Raw genomic sequence first — 19726 nt, 5'->3', positions numbered from 1 at the left:
CAAACTGTTCTTCTAAGGTAACATCCGAGTGCAGTTCATGAATTGTGCATCTCAACCTCACTACCACTGGCCTTACCCTCTCAACAGTGCCAATCATTGCCAATTTAATATGTATAAAACTACACCTCACAGGAGCCCTCATTCTCATTTCCATAATCCTTCTAAGGGGGAGCACTCTGCAGACATCCTCCTGTCAGATGCCTACCAGGCAAACGAAGCTCTTTCCAATTCTGTGTGAGTTGGGATTGGTGCCCCTTGTTAGGTCGCTGGCATCCAGTGGTCACCCATCTACTCTCCCTGACTTGTCTGTTCCCATTTGGGACACTTTTCCTAAACAAACATAGTCATCCTCATTACTATCAAACACACTACTCTTTCCGCGTAAGGACTGCAATCTCTGTGACTCAGTGAAGCACCTCTTGCCCACACCCATTCTGTGGCTACCATCCCAGACGGGCTTCGAAAACTCTCATCGTCGGCCTTCTGTAAGTAAGCCTTTGGCCACTTTATACTGAATTACCATCAGAAAATTCTCTGGTAAAGACCACATATATAACCAATTCTGCCTCCTATCTAGCTCCTGCACCCACATACTGGAGCCTGATGGAGCCCCAGGCTTCCAGCTCCTGCACCCACTTACTAGAGCTGGACGGAGCTCCAGGCTTCCAGCTCCTGCACCCACATGCTAGAGCTGGACGGAGCTCCAGGCTTCCAGCTCCTGCACCCACTTACTAGAGCTGGACGGAGCTCCAGGCTTCCGGCTCCTGCACCCACATGCTAGAGCTGGACGGAGCTCCAGGCTTCCAGCTCCTGCACCCACTTACTAGAGCTGGACGGAGCTCCAGGCTTCCAGCTCCTGCACCCACTTACTAGAGCTGGACGGAGCTCCAGGCTTCCAGCTCCTGCACCCACTTACTAGAGCTGGACGGAGCTCCAGGCTTCCAGCTCCTGCACCCACATACTAGAGCTGGACGGAGCTCCAGGCTTCCAGCTCCTGCACCCACATACTAGAGCTGGACGGAGCTCCAGGGCCACTCTCCACTGCTTTCCTACACCATTAGCAGGGGGTTAGATTATAAGTGGAGCTGTCATCAAGCACACAGCTGCTGCCCACATGGGATGCCAGCACTATAGAGGATCAGTTCACTGTCACAGCACCAGCAGGTGTGGCCCAGCACGTTACACTGCTGCTTGAGCTGTCCGCCTCACAGACTGCAGTGCCCGTTTGCAAGCCCAGCTACTCTGCCTCTATCCCAGCTTCTTCCTAAGGTTCCTGGGGACAACAAACAACTGACTCAAGTACTCCAGCCTCTGTCTCCCTCCCAGGAAACCAGAATGGGTTCTCAGCTCCTGGCTGAAGCCTGGCCCACATCTGGCTGAAGCCAGCATTTGGAGAGCTAACTAGTAGGTAGATTGTCCCTTCCTCTTTCCAATAAAATTCAAAATAAATAAAAATTATTCTTAAAAGTTGATGAGTCAGGTCCAGCATGGTGACCTAGTGGCTAAAGTCCTCACCTTGAATGTGCCGGGATCCCATATGGGCGCCGGTTCTAATCCCGGCAGCCCCACTTCCCATCTCCCCTGGGCACTGTGTACAGGAGCCTGCCACCCCTCCACCAGAAGCCAGCAGAGCTGCACGGTGCTCAGAGAGCTTGGAAAGACATTCCCAGCTGCCCAGCAGATGCGGGGTCTTCACTCCCCCTGCTGGCCAGGGAGCAGCGCCTCCCTGCACACTCAGACAAGGGCTTGTTAGCTCGCCAGGTAACACTTCTGCATGCCAATATGCGTCCTACAGCATAGCTTGTTGAGTATAACAAACTGCTTTCCTTACAAGTGAATAAAACTTCGGTTTCTTTTCATGACAATCTCTTTTTAGAAGCTGTATCCACATCAAAGAATTACACAGAGAAAAGAGACAGATCTTCCATCCTCTGGTTGACTCCCCGGATAGTCACGACAGCTGGGGATGGGCCAAGCTGACGCCAGGAGCTTCCTCCAGGCGTCACATGTGGGTGGCAGGGGACCAAAGACTTGGGCCATCATCTCATGTTTTTCCCAGGCCATCAGCAGGGAGCTGGATCAGACATGAAGCAGCAGGGACTCAGATGGGATGCTGACTTCACAGACACTGGCTTAACCCTCTATGCCACAATGCCAACCCCTGCATAGCAATCTCCTCCAGTTACATAATTCTTTGCTTTTCTAACATGTACATAATATGTAATTCAACGTTTTCTTGATGATACAGGGTAATAAACTGTTATGTTAGGCAGAAAACATTTTCTGCTCACATGAGGAACACAGCATGGCTATCCAACCACGCATGCTTAGCTTCCTAAGCAGGCAGTTCTATAGCTGTTGGTCACCCCGACACCTCAGCTAGCTTTGCATCACTGACGCACACCCCACAACCATGCAACCTGTGTCAGCACTGCTCCCTAACCTCTCCAACTTGGAGTTAAACGCCTCAAGAAAATGTGCTTGCTTTTAAGGCTAGCGAGAATAAAGCAGACTATCTATGTGATGTGACCTTGGCTTTGACTGGCTTCTTTTGAACCCATTTCTCCAGTCTTCCCATCAACTCAGGAAACTATCTATAGCCTTCCAATAAATTTCTTTTCTGCTGAAGTCAGCCAGAGTCCATTTCTAAGGCTGACAATCAAGAATCCTGTCTGGGACCCTGACACCATGCCCTCAAGGGACTGCACTCCTCATGTCCACACTTCTCTCTCCTGCCTGGCACCCTGTTCAAGGTCCCCCAGCGCAGTGCCTACCACACAGCAAGGAGGCAGTGACTGCTTCCTGGAGGAATTCCTTAATCACGGAAATCAAAAGTAGAAATAAAAACCCCCAGTACTATGACACACTGCATTTCTAAGCCACCAGCAGAACTACAAGCCTAATTTCTTATCCTAGCCATGCATTCCTCTCACCACCTGAAATACAGACCACCCTATTAACCAAGCTGAGAGAAAAGTTAGAAGAATCTAGTTAATTAGAGTTCTTCTCCAATAAAACAACTTAGAAAAATGGGGGCAGGGGGTCAGTGAATCCCCTCTCTTCCAGGACACAGAATTCCAACAGCATCTCCTCTCAGATTTCACCAGGCACTGAGCGCCAGCCTCCCGCCTCCTGCCCTCTCCAGCCTGGCACGCAGCTACCATGCATCCAGCTCAGAACGCGCCCCAGAAGCCCACGCTCTCTGCAGCCCCTGCCAGGGCGCTGGATACAAAGCCAGAATGAGTGCTTCTCACGGGGCAGCCCGTCCGCGCGGCCTCGGACCCATCAGCGGAACTCTGCCCGAACTTGCTTTTCAGTAATCTTTCGGTAAATATAAATCTAAGGGGGAAGGTTCCGGGATCGGTGGCAACTTTGTAACCGGCAATGATCACCCTGCCTCCTCATCCAAGACCTGCGCTCCCAGTCACAGGGCGTTAGCTACTTCACGTGTAACAAACTTGGGGGAAAAAATGAGTAGTGACAAGTGCTGAGGGCTTGAACCCAACACTAGCGGCAACCTCGGTGACCCAGGCAGGCGCTCCCAGCACTGCACTGATGCTGCGGGAGGAAGCAGGGAGGAGGCACGGCTCGTCCTCCGGTGGTCCTTTCCGGGGATCCGCCTGTCTTCACACCTCACCACTTCCTGATCGGCCGCCCCAAGCACCTCCCGCCGTCACGGCCGGCGGCGTCCCTGCCCCAGCAATGCGGGTGCGCGTCCCGCACGGCCGGCCCCGCCCCGCCCCGAGCGCGCCCCGCAAGGCCGGCCCCGCCCCGCCGGCCCCGGCAGCGCAGCAGGCCCGGGCCCCGCTGCCCGGCGGCCCTAACGGCAGGGGGCGGGCGGCCCGGAGCCCGGGGCCCGGGAGGCGGCGCGGAGCGGGAGGGGCGGAGGCGCGGGCCGGGGGGCGGGGACGGAGCGCGGGGCCCCGGCCAGGCCAGGGCCGCCCCGCCGCCGACCGCGGGCCCGCAGGCCGCCGCCCCCCGGCCCGCGCCGCCGCCCGCCGGCCCCCCGCCCCCGGGCCCCCCGCCCGGCCGGGGAATGGCTCACCTGTCCGCCGGCGGAGTCGGCCCTGCTCGCCCCTCTGACTGACTCCTCCGGCTCACCGTCTTCCCTCTGGGAGGAAGGGGCGGGACTTCCCGTGGCGACGGGCGTGACTTCCGGCGGCCCCGAGGCGGGCGGCGTGGCGGCGGGCGCCCCGGAGAGCGCGGCCGGCAGGCGGGAGCCGCGGGGTTGAGGAGGCGGGCGCTCTGTGAGGCTGCAGCCGCGCGCGGGGACCTTCGGCGAGCCCCGACCGGCCGGCGGCCCGGGCGCCGCCGTCCTGCGGGAGGCCCGGCAGCTGCGGCCGGAAGGGCCTGCGGCCGGAAGTCCCGCCCCGAGCGCAGACAAGCGGAAGCCCGCGGTGGTGAGCCTGAGGCGGGAGGCCGCGGCTTAGATGGCTGCCCGGGGACCGCGGGAAAGCCCGGCTCCTGCGCCGGGGCGGCTGCGGGGACCGGCCGCGGGTCCTCGTCCCTGCGCGCCCAAGCCACGCAGCTCGCGGCCGTGCCAGGGGGCAGCTCCTGGCGCGCAGCCGGGCCTCCCCGGGAAACGGGCTGCACCCCGCAGCGGCCCGGGGAGCTGCAGGTGTGCGGGATCCCCCCGAGAGGGGCCGAGATCGGGGTCCCCCTCGCAGCCGGCCAGGAGCGAACCAGCGCGAGGACGGTCTCGGCCTCGCTCTCTGAGCTCTGTCTTTCACATAAATCATAAAGAAAAGTTAACAAAGTGTAAGAGGTGACCAGCCTGTTAGTCAATATTTTTATTGAATGCCTCTGACCTAAGTTGAACTACCTTCTATCGTCAGAACATTCATTTGAAATATACTTCAAGCTTATTTGAAAAGTAAGTATCCAGAACATCCACAAGGCACCAGGTTTGTGCCTTCCGGTAGCAACGCAGCGTCTCCAGAATTGGACATTCCTTGGTAGTTGGTGGTTTTGTGTGGGGGTTTTAACCCCAGGGGTTCTGTTAACGCCCAGTTCCCCCAGTTAACTCCCAGGTTCCGCCCAGTTCCTCCAGTTAACTCCCAGTTCCCCCAGTTAACCAGCTCCCGCCCAGTTCCTCCAGTTAACTCCCAGTTCCCCCAGTTAACTCCCAGATCCCGCCCAGTTCCTTCCTGTTAATTCCCAGGTCCCTCCTGCAAAACCTTTGCATTCTGGGACTTGGAGGAAGTCATTTGGGTCAGATTTCCAGTTGAGAGGCCCCACTGGTCTGCTCCTAGGCTAAGGGTAAAGGTCACGGCCAGCCCTCCGTCGGGGCTGACCCTTGACCAGGCTTGCGTGGAGGTCACAGTGTCACCTGGGACCTGACTTTCACTTGTCGGCACTTCGGTTAATCAACCTAAAGGATAACAGATGTCTGTGCCAAATCTGCTGCAGTTCACCTCCAAGAAAGTAATGGGGGGTGACGGGGAGAAGCAGCTTTCGTTATAAGATTTGTTTATATTTTTATAGGGAAGGCAAATGGAGAAGGAGATACAAAAAGAAGCATCTTCCATCTGCTGACTCACTCCGCAAGTGGCCTGAGAGGATCCCATCTGGAGCCAGGCGCTCTTCTGGGTCTCCCCTGCGGGTGCAGGGTCCCAAGGCTTTGGGCTGTCCTCGGCTGCTTCCCCAGGCCACAAGTAGGGAGCTAGCGGGAAGTAGAGCAGCCTGGACACCCATATGGTAATCATATGGGATCCCAGTAGATGCAAAGCAAGGATTTAACCACTAGGCTAATGTGGCAGGCCCGAGATTTACAAAATTCTAAAGTAAAAAGCATTCTCCAGCGTCACCACCGCCCAGCAGAGGCAACACTAAAACGACGAGGCACGCTCACTGCCAAAAGCCGCTGTGTTTAAATCCTTCTCTCGGGCCCGGTGCTGTGGCCTAGTGGCTAAAGTCCTTGCCTTCAACACACCGGGATCTCATGGGCCACTGGTTCTAATCCCGACTGCTCCACTTCCCATTCAGCTTCCTGCTTGTGGCGTGGGAAGGCAGTTGAGGACCACCCAAGGCTTTGGGACCCTGCATCCACATGGGAGACCCGGAGGAGGTTCCTGGTTCCCGGCTTCGGATTGGCACAGTACCTGCCGTTGCGCTCACTTGGGGAATCATCAGATGGAAGATCTTTCTCACTGTCTCTCCTCCTCTCTGTATATCTCACTTTCCAATAAAAATAAATCTTTAAAAAAAAAAATCCTTCTCTCAGCTGGCCCTGTCCCCATTGGCTTTAGCTTTTCCACTCAAGAATCTAAACCCTTCTTCCCCGCTCTGCTGCCCCGTTCTTTCCTCCGTCCGTTGTTCTTTCCCCAGTCTGTCCTCATCCTCCTCCTAGCTTTCTGCCACCCTTCTTCCGCCCCCCAGTCTCTCTAAGTCTTCGTCTGTCTGTCTTCTGTTGCAGTCGTCCTGTCGTTTTGCTGTCCCTCTGGCTTTTACCAGCTACTTTTATATATCATTCTCCACCAATCACTTCTTCCCGTGGGTCCACTTGGCGCTAGGTGATAGGTCAGTAATCACAGCGAGGGCATCAGCCTATCCCTGTGACTTCCTGTTCACCTGCTGGCGAGACCAGCTCCGCCTCCTGGCCCTGGGCCAGCCGCCATCTTGCAACCGCCCCTCCTAATCTCGGAGAGGCTTCGGCACCCCGCACATTTGGGAAAAATAAAGCATTCCGCATTTAATAATGAATACTAATTAACAGCAGCAAGAGAATGTGCCAAATAAAATCCACTGGTTAACACCAGTTCATTAACCTTAAATGTCTCAATTCTTACTACAATTCTAAGTGGAAATATTAACACTTTACAGATTTTTTAAAATCTGGCTACTGCTAAGAAATGTGGCATGAGAGTCTCCCTGTCTCGTATTGAAGAAGGCCCTACCACGAGTTCAGTTTTAATGCATAAATATAAATCACTTATATCAAGGACTAAATAAATCCTTATGTTTCAATAGCTGTTTAAGGTTTCTAAGAGAAAAAATCAAACGAGATAATCTAGAAAGCAAAGTATTCTAACTTGAGATCTATAAATTGTTTAAATAGCTAATTTGCTAAGACTTCTAAGAGGAAGATTCAATTTAATTAGTAAACTGAATTAAAATGTAACTTCAAACGTAGCCATATAACTCTATGACCGTATTTGACAGAAAAACTGAACTTGTGCTGTGGCAATCTTAGTGATTTGGAACAAAAAGTTTTCATAATTCCCCCTAGATGTCCATTACAATATTGCTGGACACTCTTAAAACTCAGGTGTTATTTCAACTACATGAACAATTTCATTAAAGTGGAAAAAGACTCCACTAAACGAAAGTGTTGATCAGACTGGATTTAAAAGGTCTACCTTAACTCTGCAGTCTAGCAGAGATACTTGTGGTTTTTTTGGTTTTTTTTTTAAAGATTTATTTTTATTATTGGAAAGGCGGATATACAGAGAGGAGAGACAGAGAGGAAGATCTTCCGTCCGATAATTCACTCCCCAAGTGAGCACAAAGGCCGATGCTATGCCATCCGAAGCCAGGAGCCTCTTCCGGGTATCCCACACGAGTGCAGGGTCCCAAAGCTTTGGGCCGTCCTTGACTGCTTTCCCAGGCCACAGGCAGGGAGCTGGAAGGGAAGCGGGGCTGCCAGGATAGAACCGGCACCCATATGGGATCTCGGGCGTTCAAGGCCAGGACCTTAACCACTTGTGCCACTGCACTGGGCCCAAGAGATACTTGTTAAAAATGCCTTTTCGTGGGCCAAGTGCCATGTAGTAGTGGCAATAATCCTTGCCTTACAACCCCCGGGATCCCATATGGGCTCTGGTTCGTTCTCGGCTGCTGCGCTTCTAAATCGCTACCTGTGGCCTTAGAGAGCAGTGAAGGACGGCCCAAACACTTGGGACCCTGCACCCATGTGGAAGACCTGGAAGAAGCTCCTGGCTCCTGGCTTCAGATCAGCTCAGCTCCAGCTGTGGTGGCCAGCAGATGCATAAATATACCTTTCCAGTAAAAATATTTATGTTTAAAAAAAGTTCTGTTACGTGTCTTCTAGCCTGGTTTATTTCTAAGGAGCAAGCAGCCATCACTCAGTGTTTTGCTCAGCTTTATTTTCTTGTGTTAACTATGTATTATTTGTTTAAACAGTCATTGGCTGTTTAAAAGAATTTCTTTTGGCCCGGCGGGATAGCCTAGCAGCTAAACTCCTCACTTTGCACACCAGGATTCCATATGGGCACCGGTTCTAATCCCAACAGCCCTGCTTCCCATCCAGCTCCCTGCTTGTGGCCTGGAAAAGCAGTCAGGGACAGCTCAAGCCCTTAGCTCCTGGCTCCTGGCTCCTGGCTTCAGATCAGCTCAGCTCCAGCTTGGGAAGTGAATCAGCGTACGGAAGATCTTCCTCTCTGTCTCTCCTCTCTGTGTGTCTGACTTTTCAATAGAAATATATATATATATATATTTAATTTGTGTGATAGCAGGTCATGTCTCTCACTGCGTGTGTCCCATGAAAGCACCAATTCAGGTCCCTACTAATGGCCTGGGAAAGCAGCAGCAGACCAGCCACTGGTTTGCCTCTGCAGGCCCTGGGGAATCCCAGGGAGCCATTGCAATCGTCTGGGGAGTCAGCCGAGGGAGTTCTCACTCCCTCGCTCTAAACTTCAAATCTTCAGAATGATTTTCTTTTTTAATTTTTCAGCGGTTTATGATATAACCAGATGTGCTCATCTTTGTCCTGCGTGGTTGTCTGAGGTTTTCAAGTCTATGAAGCATGTGTCTCCTATTGAGTTTATTTCTCTTCCCAGCGCCCAGCTTTCTTCATCCCCAGTGAAGTGCATGTACGCCTTTGGGTGTTACACATGGAATGACATCACTGAAGCTCTGTCCTTTGTTCTGTTTCTCTCTGGTCTTGAGACTGGATTCGTTGTATTAAATCATTTTCTTTGTCTCCGATTCTTCTGAAATCTCCACCCTTCTATGAAAACCATCTGTGATATCTTTACCCCAGATGTTATATTTTGAAGTTCTTGGGTCTCAGCTTTCTATTTAGCTTTTTCTTACACTTATTATTTCTTGGGTGACTTCCATATTTACTTGTTGCATGCATATTTTCCTTTATGTCTCTGAGCACAGTTTAAAGGCTGCTTAGAAATTTTGTGTTCCACATTCAGCATGATAGCTTAGTGGCTAAATTCTCGCTTTGCATGTGCCAGGATCCCATGTGGGCACCAGTCCATGTCCCGGATGCTCCATTTCCCATACAGCTAACTGTGGCCTGCAAAGGCATTAGAAGATAGTCCAAGGCCTTGGGACCCTGCACCCACATGGGAGACCCAGAGGAAGCTCCTGACTCCTAGTTTTGGATTGGCTCAGCTCTGGCCGTTGCAGCTTCTTGGGGAGTGAGCCAGCAGAGAGAAGGCCTTTCTCTCTGTATATCTGCCTTCCCAATAAAAATAAGTAAATCTTGTATTCCGATTCAAACATTTGCATCTTTGCAGATGATTGCTGGTTTTTCTTTTTGAGTAAAACTTATGCTTTCAAAGTTCTTAAGGGGCTGCCACTCTTTGGATTGTATGGTGAACATTTGGGAAGTACAGTCCAAGATTCCTTAGTTGGTTGTACTTCTGTGATGAACATGGAGTTTTGTTTGAATAGATGAGGATTTGGGCTCTATTCCTTATACTTTATGTGTCCTGACACTGCAAGCCATTGAACCTCATTTCATCCCTTTGGCTGTAGCTGGGAGGGTTGGATCTGCTCACAGTGGTTCAGCTACCACCCAGTATTTGAGGCAGAATAGACAGCGCTTGATACTCCTCTGGGACCCCCACACTGATGGAGGCCTCAGCTCTGCCATCTGGTTCTGCAAGGGAGATTTTAAGTAAACTGTAGGTCGCCCTCTTTATATATTTTTTTAATTTTTATTTAATTTTTATTGAAAAGTCAAATTTACAGAGAAAAGGAGAGATGGAGAAATCTTCTATCCACTGGTTCGGTCCCCAAGTGGCCACAGAGGCCAGAACTGAGTTGATCCAGAGCCAGGAGCTTCTTCCAGGTCTGCCACACAGGGTCCCAAGGCTGTTTCTTTCTGCTTTCTCAGGCCACAGGCAGGGGGCTGAATGGGAAGTGGAGCAGCTGGGATATGAACTGGAGCCCATGTGGGATCCTGGCACATGCAAGGCGAGAACTTTAGCCACTAGGCTACTCCGCCAGGCCCAGGTGGCCTCCTTGATTTTCTTATAATTCTTAAAAATTTGAACGGAAGCAGAGGTCATTTTTGGTGACTAGTCATTCGTGATGACTAAGTATCATTTGAAGTTCTAATTTCTTTAACATTTTATCGTGACATTCAAAAACGCCAGCTGACACTTAGAGAATATGCATGAACACTTAACCAGCCACCCACTCTAGAATTTTAAATCTGCTCTGAGTGTTTGGTGAATTTCAGTGTAGGATGTGAAAGAATTTAAAACTCATACTTTCTATTATAGTAAAAGGCATAATTTCTCTAACACCTTTTTTTCATTCTAAATAAGGATTTACACTAGAGTAATGGTTTTACAATTTCTCCATATAATAATCGTCTTTTCTCTTCAACTCTGCCCATTCAAATCGCACAGAGCCAGTACATTGATTTATCATAACTGCTAAGAATCTGTAGTCATTACACTTCTCCTCTGCATGTTGTTGGGGAAATAGAACACATCACTATGCGTCTGAACGTCTCCTGTCTCTAACTTGTCACTAGATTGAGTCTGCAGACAGATGAGAAGAGCTTAGGACAGAAGCAGAAGCACTCTAGCCTCCCCCGTGCCGACTTTGTCCAATATGGGAGGGAGGGAGATGGTCTTTCCCGGCGAGCTAGTGTTTTACAATGTCCTGTGCAGCTGATACACATTGGTCTGTGGGGGTAGGTGCAAGTGTGTGGCCTGGATTTAAGTTGTGTTTCTTGTTATGAAAAGCAGGTATGTCACCAATAGGTAAGCATAACTTTGATAGATTTACTGAGAGATACATAAACAATCTTATACAATCAGGACCCCAAATCATGTTTTAATTTCCTAGCTGTTCTGTGTTGAATTAATAGAGCTGAAAATGGCGTTTAAAGTAACAGATGATATTGAATATGTTCGAAGCAACATCCAAGGTAGGGATTTGGCCAAGGCATGATATAGTACCTAGGCTCTGTCTCCAGCTGTAGTGCCTGCTAGTGGGGATCCTGGGAGGCTGCAGCTGGCTGCTCCAGTGATTGAGAGTCTGCCATCCACAAGGTGGACCTAGGAGCAGTTCTTGAGTCGGCCTCTCCCACCCACCCCAACATCACAGCCATTGCAGGAACTTGGGAAGCAAACTGCTGATGGGGAGCAACACTCTCGCTCTCTCTTCCTCTTCCTCCTTCACTTTCTAAAATTTTACAAAATTGATGCTCAGATCCCTGACTCCAGCCACAACGTACACGTGGTGAGCTATCCCCGAGCCTGCCTGGGCTCCAGGGGCTGCTCCCTTCGGGCTGAGTACACTGAGGGGGGAAGTCTTTGTGACTGGGCAGGCCCAGGGCCCATCTGCCACCCTCATTGAGTGGTGGATGGGATTGGGGATGGGCGTGACCTTGGGCCTGGGGGTTTAAACTTCCTGCAGCCCTGCTGGCTGTTGGGGGGGGTCTCAGGCGAGGGCGTCTCATGACCGGATCCCTGATGCCAGCCACTGTGTGCACATAGTGAGCTGTCCCTGGGTGGCCCGTGTGCCATTTGGCACCAGGCTCTGCCTGCTGGCTACCCAGCCAGGAGCTCTGGGGTTTTGGTTCTTTGAATCACTGCTTAGGTAGCTCCAGATTGAACCCACTGTGCTTCTGGGATATGAATCACTCCTAAAGATTCCCAATGACAGTAACTTTTCCTTCGAAGAACATGTAATCACTGAACAATGCTGAGCACCAAACACCAGTCCATGCTTGTCTAGCAGGATAATATCCTATTACCTGACATGATGATGGATCAGGAGATGGGTCACATTAGGCAGGGCCTTGACATTAACTAGCACTCAAGAGAACCATATCCGGGGGTAGATTCTATGGGGGATGTGTGGGCCAAACCCTGTAATAATTCTAGTCCCACTGGTTAGCTTAAGAGTTGGGATGGTGAGAGACTAAGCTAGTTGTGACCAAGGTGCCTACCATCAATCACAGGTAAACGAACCGACAACAGTCTGGACTGGTCAAGGCAGCAGCACCCGAATGTACATCCTGAATAAGGCTGCTCATACAAGGCCAAATGGAAGACCAGCCTTCGATGGGACCTGACCTGAAACCCAGTGGCATGTATGAGAACTGGGTCTGGAAGAGGATCAAGTGGAGGTGCTGGAGTCCAGCTCCAGCTGAGTTCGGAACTCGTGAAGGGTGCGTGGATGAGGCATAAAGAGGAAAGAAAGAGACGGACCACTAGGAACTCTTGATCGTCATAATGGACTACGCACAAAAGCTGTCTGCTTTATTTATACAAAATCAGTCAAACTCTGGCTCAGACTTTTTACGTCATGGTCAAGTGGGTGTTTCTAAAGATAACTCTGCCATTTGTTTCACCTAAGGCTAGGATGTTAACCACCTGGCGCCTGGCTAGGAAAAGGTTCTCAATAGATGGTGCATATCAATCACTAATACATTCCTACCACAATTACTCTACAGCTTGGTCTTGAGACAGTCAAGGAAGGAAGGAAGGGCCCTAAAAGATCAAAGAAAGAGGGAAAGAATAGATTCCCACTACACCTGAAGACAGAACACCCTTGATTAGCATAGGATCAAAAGGGGAGTTAGCACCCTTGATTAGCATATTGCTACAGGATGCAGCCGTAACAGCAATAACAGCTTTTGGGCTAAAAAATGGCAACAGCAACATCAGCTTCTAAGCTCCCATTGATATTAAACAGTAACTCCGCAGAGGCAGACAATGCCTAAATAGACTACAGAAATCTCAATGGGGTTGTCCAGTGTCCATGCAAAGGGAGGCAGAGCTGCATTCAGGTGTTGTAGAGACACCCACTGGGCCTTGCCACACAGCGGGACATTCCTTGCAGCCTTGCCTGCAAAGGAACGATACTCTTCACACCTTCCTGTCTTCCACATCTATCACATGGACCCCAGCACGGAGGAACTTGGGAAACTTGCCTGGCAAGTCATAGTTCTCGCTGGTGAACATGTGGTCCAGACCTGGGGGTTGGATAAGCTGGGCAAAGTAGCTCCAACGGCTGGCCAATGTGTGAATTGGTAATGGAACGGGGTGTACCGGGAAAGACTGAGCAAACCTTAGCCCACAAACAAAACTGGAAACCAGGATGGAGCACAGGTCATTCCGAGCTAGGCTCTTGCACTTACTGGTCTATGTGAGTCAGGGATTCTAAGCCACAGTGTCTAAGGCAGGGGTCGGGACAGGTGAGGGGCTGAGCCAAGCTGAGTCAGAGCAACCATTGGGATGCATGCAATCTATGACTGGGAACAGGCCCAGCTGGGGAGCTAAGGGGACACCCTAGCTGGGTTGAGGTTCCCACCAAGGGGCGCATGGGCTGGAATGGGAGTTATGTTCTGATCAGGTAACAGTCGTAATCTCCCTTGGCACAAGTGTGGACTGGGACTGGATGCACCAAGCCGGGCCAGACTCCGACACCATCTGGTGTTCTGGAGGACCAGGGTATCTGTGGGACAGCCCAGGATAGGTGTCAACCCCTGCTGAGCCATGTGTGAGCTGTATGTGGGAATGGACGAGCCGTGGCTGGGCTGAAACATCCAACAGCAAGAACCAGATTGGGTTGAAGGCCAGTCAGGAAAAGCCACTATTACTGCTAGGACAGGAGGTGAACTAAGTAGGGCTGGCTCATGGACCCCCTGGTATGTGCAAAATCTGGCCCTGGGAGAGGTTCTGATGGAGGAGCCTGGGAAACTCCTCTGGCAGGACACAGACCCTGCAGATAAGTGCACAAATCATGAATAGAAACAACCCAGAGCAGGCCACAAGAAGTTTCCCACTGGCATACATTTGGCAGGGGGTCAGGAGCAGACCAGGCTGAATCAGTTCCTGTTATCCACTGGCAAATCCAAGCACCAGAACAGAATGTGGGTCGGGCCAGGTTCGGTCATGACAAAAAACAGTGCACAATACAGAAAGCCTGTGTGAAGCTGCCTGTACCGAATGTGACCACAGCACCCAACCAGCATGCGTGAGAATCAGGAAGGGAGGGGGTAGAGCCGGCAGGGGGAATATGGAGGGGTTCCCTTGCTGGACAGCTACTCCCACTAAAGAGCGTGAGCTGCGATGGGGGTAGACTAGACTAAGCAGGGCTACAACACCTGTGAGCCTCATGTGGACTAGATCAGGAAAAAGCTAGGCTGGGTTGATTATTCCTACTGGTGCAAACAAAATTAGAGTGGGTGAGGGTTGTTTTGGCTTAGCCGCAGCAGAAGCTGGCACTGGAGGCTAGTTCTGAAAAAAGTCAAACCACAGAACTATCCGGAGAGTGCATAATCTGGGAGTGGGGAGAGACCTGGGAGAGAAATAGTGGGCTCCTCCCTCTTGGGTTACCATCCCACGGGAGGGCACGAAAACTAGGACAGGGGCTGGGGTAGCTAGACAGAGAGGCACCCAACAACAACCGTGAGGGCTGGATAGTTGATCTGGTTAGATGGAACTAAGCTTTAATACCCATCGGCATTTACAAGAGCCAAATGGGATGTGGGACAGACTGGATTACTGCTACACATACTGGCAAACCAGGGTAGTGGGCAGGCCTGGTGGGGGTTATTGTGGGATGCTCCAACTAGGCTGCAGCTCCCACTGGTTTATGTGAGGGCCGAGTATGTGCTTGGCAGAACCAGGCTGGACTGCAACACCCATTGGTTCCAGGGGAAGTCGGGGCTGAAAACAGAACCAACCCAGCAATCTGGCCTGGGAACACCTCAGACAAAGTTTCTTTGGGGATCTCCCCAATCAAACTGCCAGACTCAGAACCCTAACTATTAAAAGGCAGAAGACTTGGGCCCAGCAGCGTGGCCTAGGGGCTAAAGTCCTCACCTTGAATGCTCCGGGATCCCACATGGCCACTGGTTCTAATCCGGGCAGCTCCACTTCCTATCCAGCTCCCTGCTTGTAGCCTGGGAAAGCAGTTGAGGGCCACCCAAGACTTTGGGACCCTGCACCCGTGTGGGAGACCTGGAGGAGGTTCCTGCCTCCTGGCTCCGGATTGGCACAGCACTGGCAGTTGTGCCCACTTGGGGAGTGAATGACCAGATGGAAGATCTTCCTCTCTTTCTCTCCTCATCTCTGTATATCTGACTTTGCAATAAAAAATAAATAAATCTGAGGTTCACTGTAAAAAATAAATTAATTAATTAATTAATTAAAAAAAAACAGAGAACAAGTCAATCAACCACCTCAGCTATATGTTGGCAGTGAAAAACTGGGCAAACGGAGACTCTATGATGGACTATGTCAATCAGTGGATTCTTCAACGACCTTTTCGTGCTTGGAATGGTGAGAATGGCAGTGATTCGTAACTGGTGAACTATCAAACCACTTGAGCAAAAATCTCGGAGCACGCCTCCCATCAGGGACCTGGGGTGGGTGGGAGACTGGGTGGGGCTTCTCCCTCAGTATCCCCCTTTACCTCAGCTGCATGAAAGAAAGAACAGGGAAATAATAGTCTTGCCCACTTTCCTGTAGCCCTTGAACCTTTTTACCCTAATTGACTATGTAAAGATTATAAAAAATATAATTAAAAAATGGAAAAAGTTAAAAAAAATAAGTAAAATTTTACAAAAATCAATCCTAGACATGTAGAACAGTGAACACTAAACTAGAGAGTGTTTCGAATGCACCTGGTGCTGTCGTAGGACAGCCCCGAGGCGGCTGCCAGTGGACGGGAGAGCCAGACAGCGTTACTCTCTGCGAGCTGCTGTCTATCCCTCCTGTTCGTTAGCATGTGTTGCATGCATCCCGTGCTTGCGTCCAAAAGGGTGCAGACTCTCAGCTTGGCTAGCTGTCACCCCGCGGCAATGGAGGAGTGAATGTCCGTGAAATCTGCACTTCTGGTCACATGCTATTCGGTGCTGTCTAGAACACTGCAGGCCACGTGAGGCAGGGCTAGCCATGCAGCATGTGGCTGTGTCAAGACACAGCCTTGCCTTGGCAGCATTATCAACGACAGACACCTCCGAATAACTGCTGCATTTGCTTTCTCCCACTGCCAGTCAGCGCTGGGGTGGAACTGGGAACATGGTGAAATGGAATGGAATGAAGGGGACAGCAGGCCTGACAGGCAACATCCCCAAAATCACAGCTGCAGAGTAAGAAAGATTTTAGTAGTCATTTACCTGCTGTGGACGGAACATACTGCTAAATGCTGCAAGTAGAGATTGGCTGCAAATGATCTCTGATAGAGTTTAAACCTGAGTGGAGAGGAGATAAAACTACAAAAAAAATTACCATACAAGTGTTAAAATCTCCACTCGTGTCATCACAGATGGCTCCTGAGAATATGCGAAGATCTAGAACTTTAAAATGCCATGATACGTCAGACACAGTCATGACCTTCAGGAACCTTGCAGTCCAGCAGAACCAACAGGGCTTTATTTGCACAAATACGCACTTAACTGTAATAACAAACACTATGAATGAACTTATTCTCCATAGTTTAAGAAGGTACTGGGGGTGGGGGGTCAGAAAAAGGCTTCCCTGAGAAATTGCAACTCAGCTGATATCCAAGGAATAATAAGGGTTTGTGGGGGGGCGCAGCTCTGGGAGCCAGTGTGAGCGTTCCAGGAGGGTAAGGAAGCTGCCAGCTCTAGGTGGCTGAGAAAGTGGATTGGAAAGGTGAGGTGGTGGAGGCGCACAGCAGTGAGGCTAGAACAAAGTCAGTGAATGGAGATCAGAGTGCACCGCACTTACAGACTCTCTCATGATGTCAGACTCCTTCCTGTTCCAAATGGCCAGCACTGTAAGCTGGAATAAGAAAAACCTGCAGGTGTCGCATGACAGAGTCTTGTAAGCAAGAGGCCAGGTGAGAACTTGTGTAACAAACCCAGCAAAACCATACACATTTTGGCTTATGGGAGATGACAGTGGAAAGGGATGGCTCTTGAGAAATGAAGCCCACAAATCTTGATGTTGACTTGCATTTGAAAAGAAAATAAAGATTCAGGGCTCTGCTGTCAGTTACTGAGCTACATACAGAACCCCAGTGATAAAACAGATCTGAGGGGTGCTACTCGGATGAGCACTTCAGAATAGAGATTAGAGAGCTGGATGGGCTGGGAGTCACCAGGCACTAGCTTAGCAATGAGCGCAGGGGCGTGAGCTGCTAGAACAGGCCTGGGTCAAACACTGCATGTGTCAGCACCTTCTCCTGCTGCAGGAGCAGAGAAGCACTGTCACCCCCCAGAGCACCCATGCTGTCTGTCCAATGTCATACCGTTTCCAGGCCAGTGCAGTTTAGTTTTACAAATATAGCCTAACACCAAAACCATTGCTGCCTTCGCGATCTTGCGTAAGACCATCTTCCAAATGCATTTAACACCCATAACTCACCCACCCCGTCGCAACAGTCTGAGCACTGTAACGTGCTGTGTCCACTGACCACACCCTACACTGCCCTCCCGCAGCACAGTAACGTCCTGTCTTACCTACAGCTGTGCCCAGTGATCATTCGTATGCTCAGACATCTATTTTTTCAACAAATCTTGAAAAGCAAATATTTTAAATTCCCTTGACCCCAGCTTCCTCCTTGGTCTGGCGGGAAATGGGAGATTTCTCTGAATGAAACACCTTGGGAAGGCACCTCTTTCTGCTTCCTGCCTTTGGGGGTTCTGGGTCTGGGAGAAAACCTGGGGGAGGAGTTGGGAGCCCCACCATAATCCATGGGGGCAGCAAAAGGTGGACTCTGAACTCATTGCAGGTGGAATTGGAAACTCCTGGGTTCAACAACCTCAGGGACTATGCATCACCCTGCTTGGTGGTGATTGAATAATTAACCAAGAAATAGCTGGTCCTGGAGAGTCCTCAGGAGCAGAGATCAGCAGGCACATCTGTTGCTGAGCAAGTTCGTAAAACTGACACCACGTTATTCAGAGATGCTACAATTATTTTATAAAGCACTTTGCTTAACTAATAGTATCCCTTTTAAAAATATGAATTGGTGGTCTTGGCACGGTGGCCTAGTGGCTGAAGTCCTCAGCTTGCGCACACCAGGATTCCATATGGCTACCAGTTCATATCCTGGCGGGCCCATTTCCCATCCAGCTTCCTGCTTGGGGCCTGGGAAAGCAGACAAGGATGGCCCAAAGCCTTGGGACCTGCACCCGCATGGGAGACCTGGCGGAAGCTCCCGACTCCTGGCTTCAGATCAGCTCAGTTCTAGCACTATGACCGCTTGTAGATGAAAGATCTTTCTCTGTATCTCTTTCTTTCTGTAAATGTGACTTTCCAACAAAAAAATAAATAAAAATCTTTAATATATATATATAGGCATCATAAATATTTTTGCACTGAAAATATAAAACAGTGATATAGGCAAATGAGTATATATTCTCACAGATGAACTGCATAATAGAGGCTGGTGTTACGGGGATGGAGAAGCAGTGCAGCATGTGTCTCTACTCCTGAATAAAAGGAGGACTAGCAATAAAACTGTTAAATAGACCTTGACCATCGAAATTAGATTTTCTTTCACTGCCTAGACCTACAATGTCATGATACACGTAAGTAGCTGAATGTTGCAATTGCGACTGTAGCTGAAGAACTATATTATTATAATGATGTGGGGGAAAATGGTGTGGGAGGGATGGGAAGGCAGAATAAGGGGGCTGAACGGGAGAATCTTTATACCTACAAACATAAAATGATAACAGTTTAAAAAATCTTTTGCACTGTTAATCCCCAGGAATAATACCATATAAATTTGTGGAAATGCCACAAAACCCAGCAAGTGTGTTGGAGCACCAGCTCTGCATAATAGCACAAATACCACACACCTGTCAGTGTTCAAGGACAAGGGTGTGATCTCTACTTGCAAAGCAAGGGATGAAGGGAAGCTGTCGGGAACACCTCTGGTGGGCTGGGAGCTCAGTGGGTCCTGCTTACGTGAACCCACTCCTGGTAAGTCATCAGGAACACCTCTGGTGGGCTGGGAGCTCAATGGGTCCTGCTTACGTGAACCCACTCCTGGTAAGTCATCAGGAACACCTCTGGTGGGCTGGGAGCTCAGTGGGTCCTGCTTACGTGAACCCACTCCTGGTAAGTCATCAGGAACACCTCTGGTGGGCTGGGAGCTCAGTGGGTCCTGCTTACGTGAACCCACTCCTGGTAAGTCATCAGGAACACCTCTGGTGGGCTGGGAGCTCAGTGGGTCCCACTCACCTGAGCCCTGGTAAGTTGAAGCACTGGCCACACACTGCAGTCCTCTTAAATGTGGCGCCACAAGTTGTAAAACTGACATTTTGGGGCCTGGCATGGTGGCCTAGGGGCTAAAGTCCTCACCTTGAATGTGCCGGGATCCCATATGAGCTGCAGCTCCACTTCCCATCCAGCTCCCTGCTCGTGCCTGGGAAAGCAGTCGAGGACGGCCCAATGCCTTGGGACCCTGCCCCCATGTGGGAGACCTGGAGGAGGTTCCAGGCTCCTGGCTTCGGAATGGCACAGCACCAGCCATTGCAGCCACTTGGGGAGTGAATCTTTGGATGCAAGATGTTCCTCTC

General features: G+C 50.5%; 1 protein-coding gene across 1 annotated transcript in view; it reads right to left on the bottom strand.

Annotated features, from left to right (window-relative positions):
* Window positions 1–4093, bottom strand: part of ZNF407 (zinc finger protein 407) — a 391190-nt gene extending 387097 nt beyond the window's left edge. Inside the window, exon 1 of the mRNA XM_040985129.1 lies at window positions 4046–4093. The gene's annotated coding sequence lies outside the window, so the exon portion shown is untranslated. The remainder of the gene's footprint in view (window positions 1–4045) is intronic.
* Between the last annotated feature and the right edge of the window lie 15633 nt (window positions 4094–19726).

The sequence above is a fragment of the Ochotona curzoniae genome, unplaced genomic scaffold (genome assembly GCF_017591425.1).
Source record: "Ochotona curzoniae isolate NIBS_2020 unplaced genomic scaffold, NIBS_Ocur_1.0 contig_43, whole genome shotgun sequence".
NCBI lineage: Eukaryota > Metazoa > Chordata > Mammalia > Lagomorpha > Ochotonidae > Ochotona > Ochotona curzoniae.
This window is presented reverse-complemented; position numbering and strand designations above follow the sequence as displayed.